Source organism: Oncorhynchus mykiss, chromosome 5, assembly GCF_013265735.2.
Source record: "Oncorhynchus mykiss isolate Arlee chromosome 5, USDA_OmykA_1.1, whole genome shotgun sequence".
NCBI lineage: Eukaryota > Metazoa > Chordata > Actinopteri > Salmoniformes > Salmonidae > Oncorhynchus > Oncorhynchus mykiss.
The window spans coordinates 87,520,100-87,532,331 of NC_048569.1; the positions used below are offsets into that span (position 1 = coordinate 87,520,100).

Consider the following 12,232-nt stretch of genomic DNA (forward strand, 5'->3'; position numbering starts at 1 on the left):
GTATAATTTTGTTGTATCATGCATGAACATTGTCTGGCTTTGTTGGTCTGAAAACAGTTGCTACATCAAAAATGTATACACCATAATTACATTATTTCCCCCAAAATATATCAATATAATTAAAAGATTGGAGAGTGATAATCAGTGATATCTGATCGATGGCGATGATTCCAGGTCGAGATACACTCCAGTACAGGATTTTAGCCAGCAGGGGGAAACCTTGGACATTAATATAATATATCGTGCGCTTCCCTGAGAAATAGCCGTGCATCTCTAAATGTTGGAGCATATTTACCTTGTACCTTCCTTATGCAAATGCAATAATTAACGGTAAGACATCTATCATATTTGTACCCGTTTTTTGCAGTGGTTTTCATGTAATGGAAAATGGCTGAAATGCTTTATATAGGCTAAAGAGAATATTCTCTATCATTTGATGTAACGGTGTAACCTATATCCCATCCGTAGGGGGTGATCCGTATGCTATTGCATCCATTCAATAATCCGCGACTAACGTTATGTTTTTCTTTTCTATCTTGCACATGTATGTATCCCCATGAAGATCCATGCGTTCAGTTGACTTTCAGTCGATTATAAGGTTATTATTGGCGAGCGCCAAAATAAATGACAGGTGTATATTCTGGCGCCCTACTACAGATATCGAGGCCATTAGCACAAAACGGCTTGTGGATACTACCGAGCCACTGTATTTGTTAAAACAGAGCGGGTTAATGCATGCAGGGCATTGAGCTGCTGCTGCGGTTCCTTGCCTGGTCAGCAGCCCGACTTCTCGATGGAGCTGAGCTTGGAGAATCCATTCTGATCGAGGCTGAGCGCGACGGAGTGATGTGATGCTCCACCTCCATAGCATACATGGGCTACTGCGGCCCCAAGCTCTGGTACGAAACCCTGAGAGATGACATTGTTGATGCGTTTATTTACCCAGTATGTAGTCTAGTTTAGTGTAGCCTACATAACATTACTGGATATGTTAAATCAAATATAAAGGCATCAAGGCTATCAAGCAGATAGCACATGATGTCCCATGTTTTGTCATTCATTACACGATTGTGCAATACACGTACCTCGATATGACAGTATTTAATCTAATGCATGATGTTGTATACTAAATATAGTTATTCTATGGTTGTAGAGCTAGTCTGATAGTGGGCTATTGAAGGAGGTAGCCTGCCTGCCTGGTCTGCTGATTCCAGGTCAGGTCTATGGGTGGTATAGCAGCTAGAGGGGATCTTTAGGGGAAATGCATGGAGCGAGAGAGACAGGGATAGAGGGAGAGGGTAGTGCACTCCAAGAATGACAAGTATGTCCTGGAGCCGCAGAAATGAAGCCCCCAGTGCTGTTTTTTCTAATTACAGTGGGGCTTAGCATTACATCCCCCCTCCCCAGTCAAACACACACACACACACAGACACACACCCCTCCCCAGTCAAACACACACACACACGCTACAGTGAGTGTGAGTGTGCAGTCATACTATCTCAGACAGTCAAACACACACACACACACACACACACGCTACAGTGAGTGCGCAGTCATACTATCTCAGACATTAGGAGCCGTGCAGGCTACATGTTTAAACTGTTCCCTTGTTATTTTGCTTTTTAAATCTCCCTTGTTTTGCTATTTAAATCTCCCTTGTTGTTTTGCTATTTAAATCTCCCTTGTTGTTTTGCTATTTAAATCTCCCTTGTTGTTTTGCTATTTAAATCTCCCTTGTTGTTTTGCTTTTTCATCAGTGGGTTTATTTTCCTCTTAAAGTCTTAAAGCAGCCATGCCAAATTGTCTCTCTTCAGTCCAGCTGCCTGCCCACACAGTGTGTGTGTGTGTGTGTATGTGTGTGTGTGTGATCTGACCCCCAGCACTCTCATTGGACCAGTGCTGAGGAAAGTGGGTGTGTCCCCACCAGCTAGTCCGGCCCCCTCAGCACAGCAGTGCTGGTGTTGTAAAGTACTTTACCGTCCCGTATGTTCAGTCTTCTACACTCAACTCAATTGTTCCTGTTCCTCTGCTCCAGATGCTGAGTGTGAGCAAGAGCTAGACATAGACACAGACACAGACACACACTCACACACACACAGGACACTGACAGAGGACTGAGGCAGAAAACTGGACTTCCATCAACACCTCTGAAGAAGACTAAGAAAATAAGAGCCTTGCTTAGAGGTGAGAAGATATGACAGAGATTACGCTCTTTCTTCACTAATTTCCTTCTCTCAACTCTTTTCTTAACTCTGTGTGTTTTCTCAAGTGGGATTCTCTCTCATTCCTTCAGTCTTCTTTTCTCCTCTGTTTTGTTACCATCTCCAGTCCCCCCATTCTCCTTTCTTCCTGTCCTCCGATATCATGTTTTATTCTCTCCTCTGTTCCTTGGGGGTTTTCAGACTTTCAGAATGTGGTAATAGGATGCTGCACACACACACACACACACACACACACACACACACACACACACACACACACACACACACACACACACACACACACAGCGAGAGAGAGAGTATACACTCAGTGTAACCACTATGGTCTGTCTTCATGGGTCTATTAGAGCTTTTGACTGTCGCTGTATTCCATATTCTATCCCATTTGGCGGTTGGCCGTGCCATGTTTTAGTTTAAAGCTCTGTTGGGCTGGCTAATGTCCTACAGCTGGGGGTTCACTCAGCCAACCAGCCTCATACAGCCAGGACAAGCATACAGGGGAATGGCGATGCATAGGGAGAAAGAGAGAGAGAAAGTGAGAGACAGAAATGGATATCGAGAGATAGAGAGAGCATTGCACTAGGCTGGGCTTTAACTTGAGTGCATATTCGCTTGGCTGCTCTTTTACGGCCTGCATGTATGCACACAGCATTGCTCCTGACTCCTGCCTGGTTAGTGAGTCTGTGAGTGAGTGCATCGTCCATTGTTGGCTTCTCAGAGAGGGAACATTAAAGGCAAGGCGTTTACTTCTATCTGATCTCTGGGCTACCTTTCTGCATTGCTGCCTCTGCTCTGTGGAGCCTGCCTGGAGCAGGGGGGGCTGGCGGAGTGGAGCAGGGGGGCTGGCAGAGTGGAGCAGGGAGGGCTGGCAGAGTGGATCAGGGGGGCTGGCAGAGTGGAGCAGGGGGGGCTGGCAGAGTGGATCAGGGGGGCTGGCAGAGTGGATCAGGGGGGCTGGCAGAGTGGATCAGGGGTCTGGCAGAGTGGAGCAGGGGGGCTGGCAGAGTGGAGCAGGGGGGCTGGCAGAGTGGAGCAGGGGGGCTGGCAGAGTGGAGCAGGGAGGCTGGCAGAGTGGAGCAGGGGGGCTGGCAGAGTGGAGCAGGGAGGCTGGCAGAGTGGAGCAGGGGATAGCAGAGAGTCTGCCTCTTTGGAGAGCCAGTGTGTGTACTGTTGTTCTTTCTGTACATGTGGTTATTTTGGTCCTTGTGTGTGGTGTTTGTTTGTGTGTTTGTGTCTGTAGATCTGTTTATGTTTGGTCTTTATTCTGGTTTAGCTGTGTGTTTATGTGTTAGTGGGTTTTTCTTTGAGTTCACCAACAGGAGAGCTCTGTTAGTAGAACTCACTCCCTTCCCCAGGTAATGATAATGAGTGTGTTGTGTTGTTCGATTCTGCACAACATCACACGGCTGCTACCCACCGTTTGCCAGTGCCCTAGTCATTGTGTGTGTGTGTGTGTTAGGGTGATTCCCTTTGAAGTAGAGAGTCATCTGAACTGAAGCTGAGCCACAGTGCTTGAGACTGTAAATAGGTTCAATGGTTTACAGTATAAGGAGGTTGAACACTTAAACACTACTGTGTGTGGGGGTACTACCTGTTGGGAGAATGGACTTAGAAGTAGGGCCGGGCGGTATACCATATTTTACTATATACCAGTATTGATGCATGAGCCAGTTTAGGTTTTTACTTTACCTTCTATAACGGTATTTAATTGTTTGCTTTGTTAAATGTGACATGCAGTGTGTAACATCCATTTGTATAGTTTACACCGCTACTTGAGTCATTTCTCTCTGCTCTCTCTCTCCATGCTGCTTTCCACACCAACCTAGTCCCGCCCACTGTCACTCAAGGAGAGCATTTGTTGTTGCTTGACCATGAGACACTTGTGTTCAGTGTGCATGGTCAATGCAGCACATGCAACAATGTTGATGACAACGCTGTTGTTCCCACTTTGCTTCTTAACATAAATCCACAAGCATTCTATCATTTGAACATTAGGTTGTGTTTCTTATCTGCAAACAGCTAGGTTGTCTTTTCTTAGCAATTTGTATTTTCTTGTTAGCTGCTAATGCTAATCACTAGTTAGCTGGCTACCTAGCTAGCTAATACATTTACTGAATTAGAGCAGACAAATGTAGCTAACTAATACAGCCTGATACCAGCGCTGGTGGAGGCTTAAATCACCATGCTGTTTGTGCAACAGTATCGTCTTAATCAAAGAGGAGTATGCGAAGCACGAATACGTTGGCTACATGAAGAAACATTTAATGTAGCCAAAGATTATAGGGTCCACTAGCAAACAATGACCATCACATTGGTTCCTACCCTGTCACAATAACTCTACCCTGGAATTTTCATTCTCATTGTCATGTAATTCAACGTGCCCACTATTATTTGTATTCTAACTATATAATTAGAATAAACATTCTATTTCCATGGTTCCAACAGCTCAACAAAGTGTATGGATCTAAATCGCAAGTCAAATTGCAACTGCCACATTTGATTAAAAATAAGGCCTAGTTTGTTTTGCCCATATCATGCAGCCCTATGTGGCAGTGTGGAAATGATCTCAAATGAGTGCAGGAAATGCAGAAATTGATGGAAATGCAGAAAATTATTTTAGGTTGAAGTTGAACTGAACAGTATAAAACAATCACTTAGAATATATGTGTTGCCACTGTAGGGTCACCCACTCTAGTGCCACTGTAGGGTCACCCACTCTAGTGACACTGTAGGGTCACCCACTCTAGTGACACTGTAGGGTCACCCACTCTAGTGACACTGTAGGGTCACCCACTCTAGTGACACTGTAGGGTCACCCACTCTAGTGACACTGTAGGGTCACCCACTCTAGTGACACTGTAGGGTCACCCACTCTAGTGCCACTGTAGGGTCACCCACTCTAGTGACACTGTAGGGTCACCCACTCTAGTGCCACTGTAGGGTCACCCACTCTAGTGCCACTGTAGGGTCACCCACTCTAGTGCCACTGTAGGGTCACCCACTCTAGTGACAAAACGTAAAATACCTTCAAACACAATCTGCTTTTTTTTAATACTGTGATATGATATTTTGGCCATATGGCCCAGCCTATGTTGTAAAGAATGGGTGGTTAAGTGTGTGTAGTATATGTGCTCTCCATTTACTCTGTATGGTGTGTCCCTATCTTCTTAACTTAGAGTACCAGTCAAAAGTTTGGACATACCTACTCATCCAAGAGTTTTTCATTATTTTGACAATTTTCTACATTGTAGAATAATAGTGAAGACATCAAACCAAGAAATAACACATATGGAATTATGTAGTAACCAAATAAGTGTTAAAGAAATCAAAATATATTTTAGATTTTAGATTCTCAAAGTAGCCACCCCTTGGCTTGATGACAGCTTTGCACACTCTTGGCATTCTCTCAACCAGCTTTACCTTAAATGCTTTTCCAACAGTCTTGAAGGAGTTCCCACAAATGCTGAGCACTTGTTGGCTGCTTTTCCTTCACTCTACAGTCCAACTCATCCCAAACCATCTCAATTGGGTTGAGGTCGGTGATTGTGGAGGCCAGGTCATCTGATGCAGCACTCCATCACTCTCCTTCTTGGTCAAATAGCCCTTACACAGCCTGGAGGTGTGTTGGGTCATTTTCCTGTTGAAAAACAAATCATATTCCCACTAAGCACAAGCAAGATGGGATGGCATATCGCTGCAGAATGCTGTAATAGCCATGCTAGTGAAGTGTGCCTTGAATTCTAAATAAATCACAGACAGTGTCACCAGCAAAGCACCCCCACACCATCACACCTCCTTCTCCATGCTTCACGGTGGGAACCACACATGCAGAGATCCTCCGTTCACCTACTTTGCGTTTCACAAAGACACAGCATTTGGAACCAAAAATCTCACGTTTGGACTCCAGACCAAGGAATAGATTTCCACCGGTCTAATGTCCATTGCTCGTGTTTCTTGGCCCAAGCAAGTCTCTTCTTCTTGTTTGTGTCCTTTAGTAGTATTTTCTTTACAGCAATTTGACCATGAAGACCTGATTCACAGTCTCCTCTGAACAGTTGATGGTGAGATGTGTCTGTTACTTGAGCTCTGTGAAGCATTTATTTGGGCTGCAATTTCTGGGGCTAGTGACTTTTCCTTGGCGTCCACATCAACAACAAACTAACATGGTCCAAGCACACCAAGACAGTCGTGAAGAGGGCACGACAACACATATTCCCCTCAGGAGACTGAAAAGATTTGGCATGGGTCCTCAGATCCTCAAAAGATTTTACAGCTGCACCATCGAGAGCATCATGACGGTTTGCATCACTGCCTGGTATGGCAACTGCTCGGCCTCTGACCGCAAGGCACTACAGAGGGTAGTGCAAACGGCCCAGTACATCACCGGGGCAAAGCTTCCTGCCATCCAGGACCTCTATACCATGCGGTGTAAGAGGAAGTCCCTAAAAATCGTCAAAGACACCAGCCACCCTAGTCATAGACTGTTCTCTCTATTACCGCACGGCAAGCGGTACCGGAGCACCAAGTCTAGGTCCAAGAGGCTTCTTAACAGCTTCTACCCTCAAGCCATAAGACTCCTGAACAGCTAATCAAATGGCTACACAGACTATATGCACATCCCCCCATGCTGCTACTACTCTCTGTTATTATCTATGCATAGCCACTTTAACAACCCTACCTGCATGTACATAAGTATCTCAATTACCTTGACACCAGTGCCCCCGCACATTGACTCTGTACCAGTACCCCCTGTATATAGCCTCCACATTGACTCTGTACCAGTACCCCCTGTATATAGCCCCGCTATTGTTATTTACTGCTGCTCTTTAATTATTTGTTTTTCTTATCTCTTACTTGTTAACTTTTTTAAGGTATTTTCTTAAAACTGCATAATTGGTTAAGGGCTTGTAAGTAAGCATTTCACTGTAAGGTGTAAAACAAATCAAATATAGTTTATATATTAGATTCTTCAAGGTAGCCATCCTTTGTCTAGATTGTTACCTGTTGTATTTGGCGAATGTGAAAAATAAAATTTGATTTGATTTTTAATGAACTTATCCTCTGCAGCAGAGGTAACTCTGGGTCTTCTTTTCCTGTGGCGGTCCTCATGAGAGCCAGTTTCATCATAGCGCTTGATGGTTTTTGCGACTGTACTTGAAGAAACTTTCAAAGTTCTTGAAATGTTCCTGATTGACTGACCTTCATGTTTTAAAGTAATGATGGACTGTCGATTCTCTTTGCTTATTTGAGCTGTTCTTGACATAATATGAACTTGGTCTTTTACCAAATAGGGCTATCTTCTGTATACCACCCCTACAGTGTATACCACCCCTATACCACCCCTACAGTGTATACCACCCCTACAGTGTATACCACCCCTACCTTGTCAGAAAACAACTGATTGGCTCAAATGCATTAAGTAGGAAAGATATTGCACTATTTAACTTTTAACAAGGCACACCTGTTAATTGCTAGTTGAGAGAATGCCAAAAATGTGCAAAGCTGTCATCTAGGCAAAGGATGGCTACTTTGAAGAATCTAATATAGAAACTATATTTTGATTTGTTTTACACTTTTTTAGTTAATACATGATTCCATATATATTATTTCATAGTTTTGATGTCTTCACTATTATTCTACAGTGTCGAAAATAGTTTTAAAAAATACAGAAAACCCCTGGAATGAATAAGTGTGTCCAAACTTTGGACTGGTTCTGTATATACTTTTCTTTAAACAAAGATTTAACCACATTTATTATTTAAGTATTTTGGAGATTGTGATCAAGCCTTTCAGTTTAGTATCATTCAACCCTTCCTCGATCCACAGTTGTTCTCAACTTTATTCTGGGGTTTTATCCCCTTTGCCCTTCATGCCCCAAATGGGTCACTTTGTCATGGCAGCAGGCTGACCTGGTCATGGAGGTATAGGAAGGGCTTAGTAAAGTAATAATGAGGCGTTTATACACGGCCCAACCTGGAGCTGTGTACATTACTGAACATAGAGCTGCACAGAGCTCCCAGTTCTTTTAATCAACCAAACATATTCCAAGCATTCTAGCCATACACACACTGCATGGAATAACAGGGCTAGCCTACACATACATGAATCTGTGGAGATACTGACTCATGGTGCCTGTGTGAACCCTGTAAAAGCCTATACTATGCCTTCGGAAAGTATTCTGACCCCTTGACTTTTTCCACATTTTTTACATTACAGCCCTACTCTAAAATATATATATTTTTTACATCCTCACCAATCGACACACAATACCCCATAATGACAAAGCTAAAACAGTATTTTTTTCAGAAATGTTTGCAAAACCCCCCCCCCCCAATAATACCTTATTTACATAAGTATTCAGACCCTTTGCTATGAGACTCGAAATTGAGCTCCGGTGCATCCTGTTTCCATTGATCATCCTTGAGATGTTTCTACAACTTGATTGGAGTCCACCTGTGGTAAATTACATTGATTGGACATCATTTGGAAAGGCACACACCTGTCTACATAAGGTCCCACAGTTGACAGCGTTTGTCAGAGCAAAAATCAAGCGATGGGGTCGAAGGAATTGCCCGTAGAGCTCCGAGACAGGATTGTGTCGAGACACCGATCTGGGGAAGGGTACCAAAAAAATAGCTGCAGAATTGAAGGTCCCCAAGAACACAGTGGTCTCCATCATTCTTAAATGGAAGAAGTTTGGGACCACCAAGATTTTTCCTGAAGCTGGCCACCCGGCCAAACTGCGCAATCGGGGGAGAAGGGCCTTGGTCAGAGAGGTGACCAAGAACCCAACACAGCTCTGACAGAGCTTCAGAGTTCCTCTGTGGAGATGGGAGAAACTTCCAGAAGGACAACCATCTCTGCAAAACCCCACCAATCAGGCCTTTATGGTAGAGTGGCCAGACGGAAGCCAGGTCGTGCGGGCCGGGCACAATGCACAAAGCTCAAGGCGTGCTTTCCTCTGGTATTTATTTAGCAAGCGGGATATCACATCACTCCCAACAGACACAAACAAAAAGTCGTACATAAATGTGTAGCAGGCCTATATACCTAAACATTAGCAATCTGATATGCTGTAATGCATGGAAACAATACTATGTTTTAGTCTGATCAACTGTAGGCTACTAACAGCAGCAGCTGCATAGTCTAGGCTCCTATGTGCCCTGTCCCCCTGGCCCCCTGTCTTCCTGGCTCCCTGGACCCCTGTCACCCTGGCCCCCTGTCTTCCTGGCCCCCTGTCTTCCTGGCCCCCTGTCTTCCTGGCTCCCTGGCCCCCTGTCTTCCTGGCCCCCTGTCTTCCTGGCCCCCTGTCTTCCTGGCCCCCTGTCTTCCTGGCTCCCTGTCTTCCTGTCCCCCTGCCCCCCTGTCTTCCTGGCCCCCTGTCTTCCAGGCCCCCTGTCTTCCTGGCTCCCTGGCCCCCTGTCTTCCTGGCCCCCTGTCTTCCTGGCCCCCTGTCTTCCTGGCCCCCTGTCTTCCTGGCCCCCTGTCTTCCTGTCCCCCTGGCACCCTGTCCACCTGGCCCCCTGTCCCCCTGGCCCCCTGTCCCCCTGGCCCCCTGTCTTCCTGTCCCCCTGGCCCCCTGTCCAGGGTAAATAAATGTTAAATATGTATTTTTTGTGCGTGAAAGGGAATGGGATCAAATTTGGTTTATATTCAAACTTGGGCTGACGAGGCTACCTAGACTTTTTCAATATAACACTATTAACTTGAATGAATCAATAAAACAATAGCTGACATAGACTGTGGGTAAATGTTTAATTAGCCATACAGTTGCACAGGGCAGGATTACATTATACAAACCTGCATAAAGCAAGCTCAGCCATGTGAGTTTTATTGTCCAATGATGTTGCTTTCTCTGTGTCTGAATAGGAACCCCCCCCCCCCAGTCTTTCTTTAAAATATAATTAATATGAACAAGTACAAGGTTGCTGCAGTTTGAATATATAGTTGAAGTCGGAAGTTTACATACACCTTTTAACCAAATACATTTAAAATCAGTTTTTCACTGATTCCCTGTCTTAGGTCAGTTAGGATCACCACTTTATTTTAAGAATGTGAAATGTAAGAAAAATAGTAGAGAGAATGATTTATTTCAGCTTTTAATTCTTTCATCACATTCCCAGTGGGTCAGAAGTTTACATACACTCAATTAGTATTTGGTAGCATTGCCTTTAAATTGTTTAACTTGGGTCAAACGTTTCGGTAGCCTTCCACAAGCTTCCCACAATAAGTTGGGTGAATTTTGGCCCATTCCTCCTGACAGAGCTGCTGTAACTGAGTCAGGTTTGTAGGCCTCCTTGCTTTCACATGCTTTTTCAGTTCTGCCCACAAATTTCTATAGGATTGAGGTCAGGACTTTGTGATGGCCACTCCAATACCTTGACTTTGTTGTCAAAGATGTCATTTTGTGGTAATTTTGCCACAACTTTGGAAGTATGCTAGGGGTCATTGTCCATAATGGAAGACCAATTTGTGACCAAGCTTTAACTCCCTGACTGATGTCTTGAGATGTTGCTTCAATATATCCATCTAATTTTCATGCCTCATAATGCCATCTATTTTGTGAAGTGCACCAGTCCCTCCTGCAGCAAAGCATCCCCACAACATGATGCTGCCACCCCCGTGCTTCACGGTTGGGATGGTATTCTTCGGCTTGCAAGCCTCCTCCTTTTTCCTCCTATCATAACGATGGTCATTATGGCCAAACAGTTCTATTTTTGTTTCATCAGACCAGAGGACAGTTCTTCAAAAAGTACAATCTTTGTCCCCATGTGCAGTTGCAAACCATAATCTGGCTTTTTTATGGCAGTTTTAGAGCAGTGGCTTCTTCCTTGCTGAGTGGCCTTTCAGGTTATGTCAATATAGGACTCATTTTACTGTGGATATAGATCATTTTGTACCTGTTTCCTCTAGCATCTTCACAAGGTCCTTTGCTGTTGTTCTTGGATTGATTTGCACTTTTCACACCAAAGTACATTCATCTCTAGGAGATAGAACGCGTCTCCTTCCTGAGCGGTATGACGGCTGCGTGGTGTTTATACTTGCGTACTGTTTGTACAGATGAACGTGGTACCTTCAGGCATTTAGAAATTGCTCCCAAGGATGAACCAGACATGTGGAGGTCTACAATTCTTTTTCTGAGGTCTTGGCAGATTTCTTTTAATTTTCCCATAATGTCAAGCAAAGAGGCAGGTAGGCCTTGAAATACATCCACAGGTACACCTCCAATAGGCTAATTGACATAATTTGAGACAATCAGAAGCTTCTAAAGCCATGACATCATTTTCTGTAATTTTCCGAGCTGTTTAAAGGCACAGTCAACTTAGTGTATGTAAACGTCTGACTCTCTGGAATTCTGATACAGTGAATTATAAGTGAAATAATCTGTTTGTAAACTATTTTTGGAAAAAAGACTAAATATAACTGTTGTTCCCACTAAATGTAACTGTAGCTCCCACTAAATGTAACTGTAGCTCCCACTAACTATAACTGTGGCTCCCACTAAATATAACTGTAGTTCCCACTAAATATAACTAACGACCACCTAGTATAACTGTATCGCCCACTAAGTAACTATAGCTCCCACTAAGTATAACTGTAGCTCCCACTAAGTATAACTGTAGCTCCCACTAAGTATAACTATAGCCTTCACTAAATATAACTGTAGCTCCCACTGGGACTTACACTGACTGTACAACACATTAAGAACACCTTCCTAATATTGAATTGGGGCATGGACTCTACAAGGTGTCGAAAGCATTCCACAGGGATGCTGGCCCATGTTGACTCCAATATTTCCCACAGTTGTGTCAAGTTGGCTGGATGTCCTTTGGGTGGTGAACCATTCTTGATACACACGGGAAACTGTTGAGCGTGAAAACCCAGCAGCGTTGCAGTTCTTGACACAAACCGGTGTGCCTGGCACCTACTATCATACCCCGTTCAAAGGAACTTAAGTCTTTTGTTTTGCCCATTCACCCTCTGAAAGCCACACATACACAACCCATGTCTCA

General features: G+C 44.1%; 1 protein-coding gene across 3 annotated transcripts in view; it reads left to right on the forward strand.

Annotated features, from left to right (window-relative positions):
• Window positions 1-1,605: 1,605 nt before the first annotated feature.
• Window positions 1,606-12,232, forward strand: part of kank4 (KN motif and ankyrin repeat domains 4) — a 144,700-nt gene continuing 134,073 nt past the window's right edge. For 2 of the 3 annotated variants that reach the window (XM_036978652.1, XM_036978653.1), the window contains exon 1: window positions 1,606-2,184. The gene's annotated coding sequence lies outside the window, so the exon portion shown is untranslated. The remainder of the gene's footprint in view (window positions 2,185-12,232) is intronic. The other variant, XM_036978654.1, reaches the window with a different exon arrangement.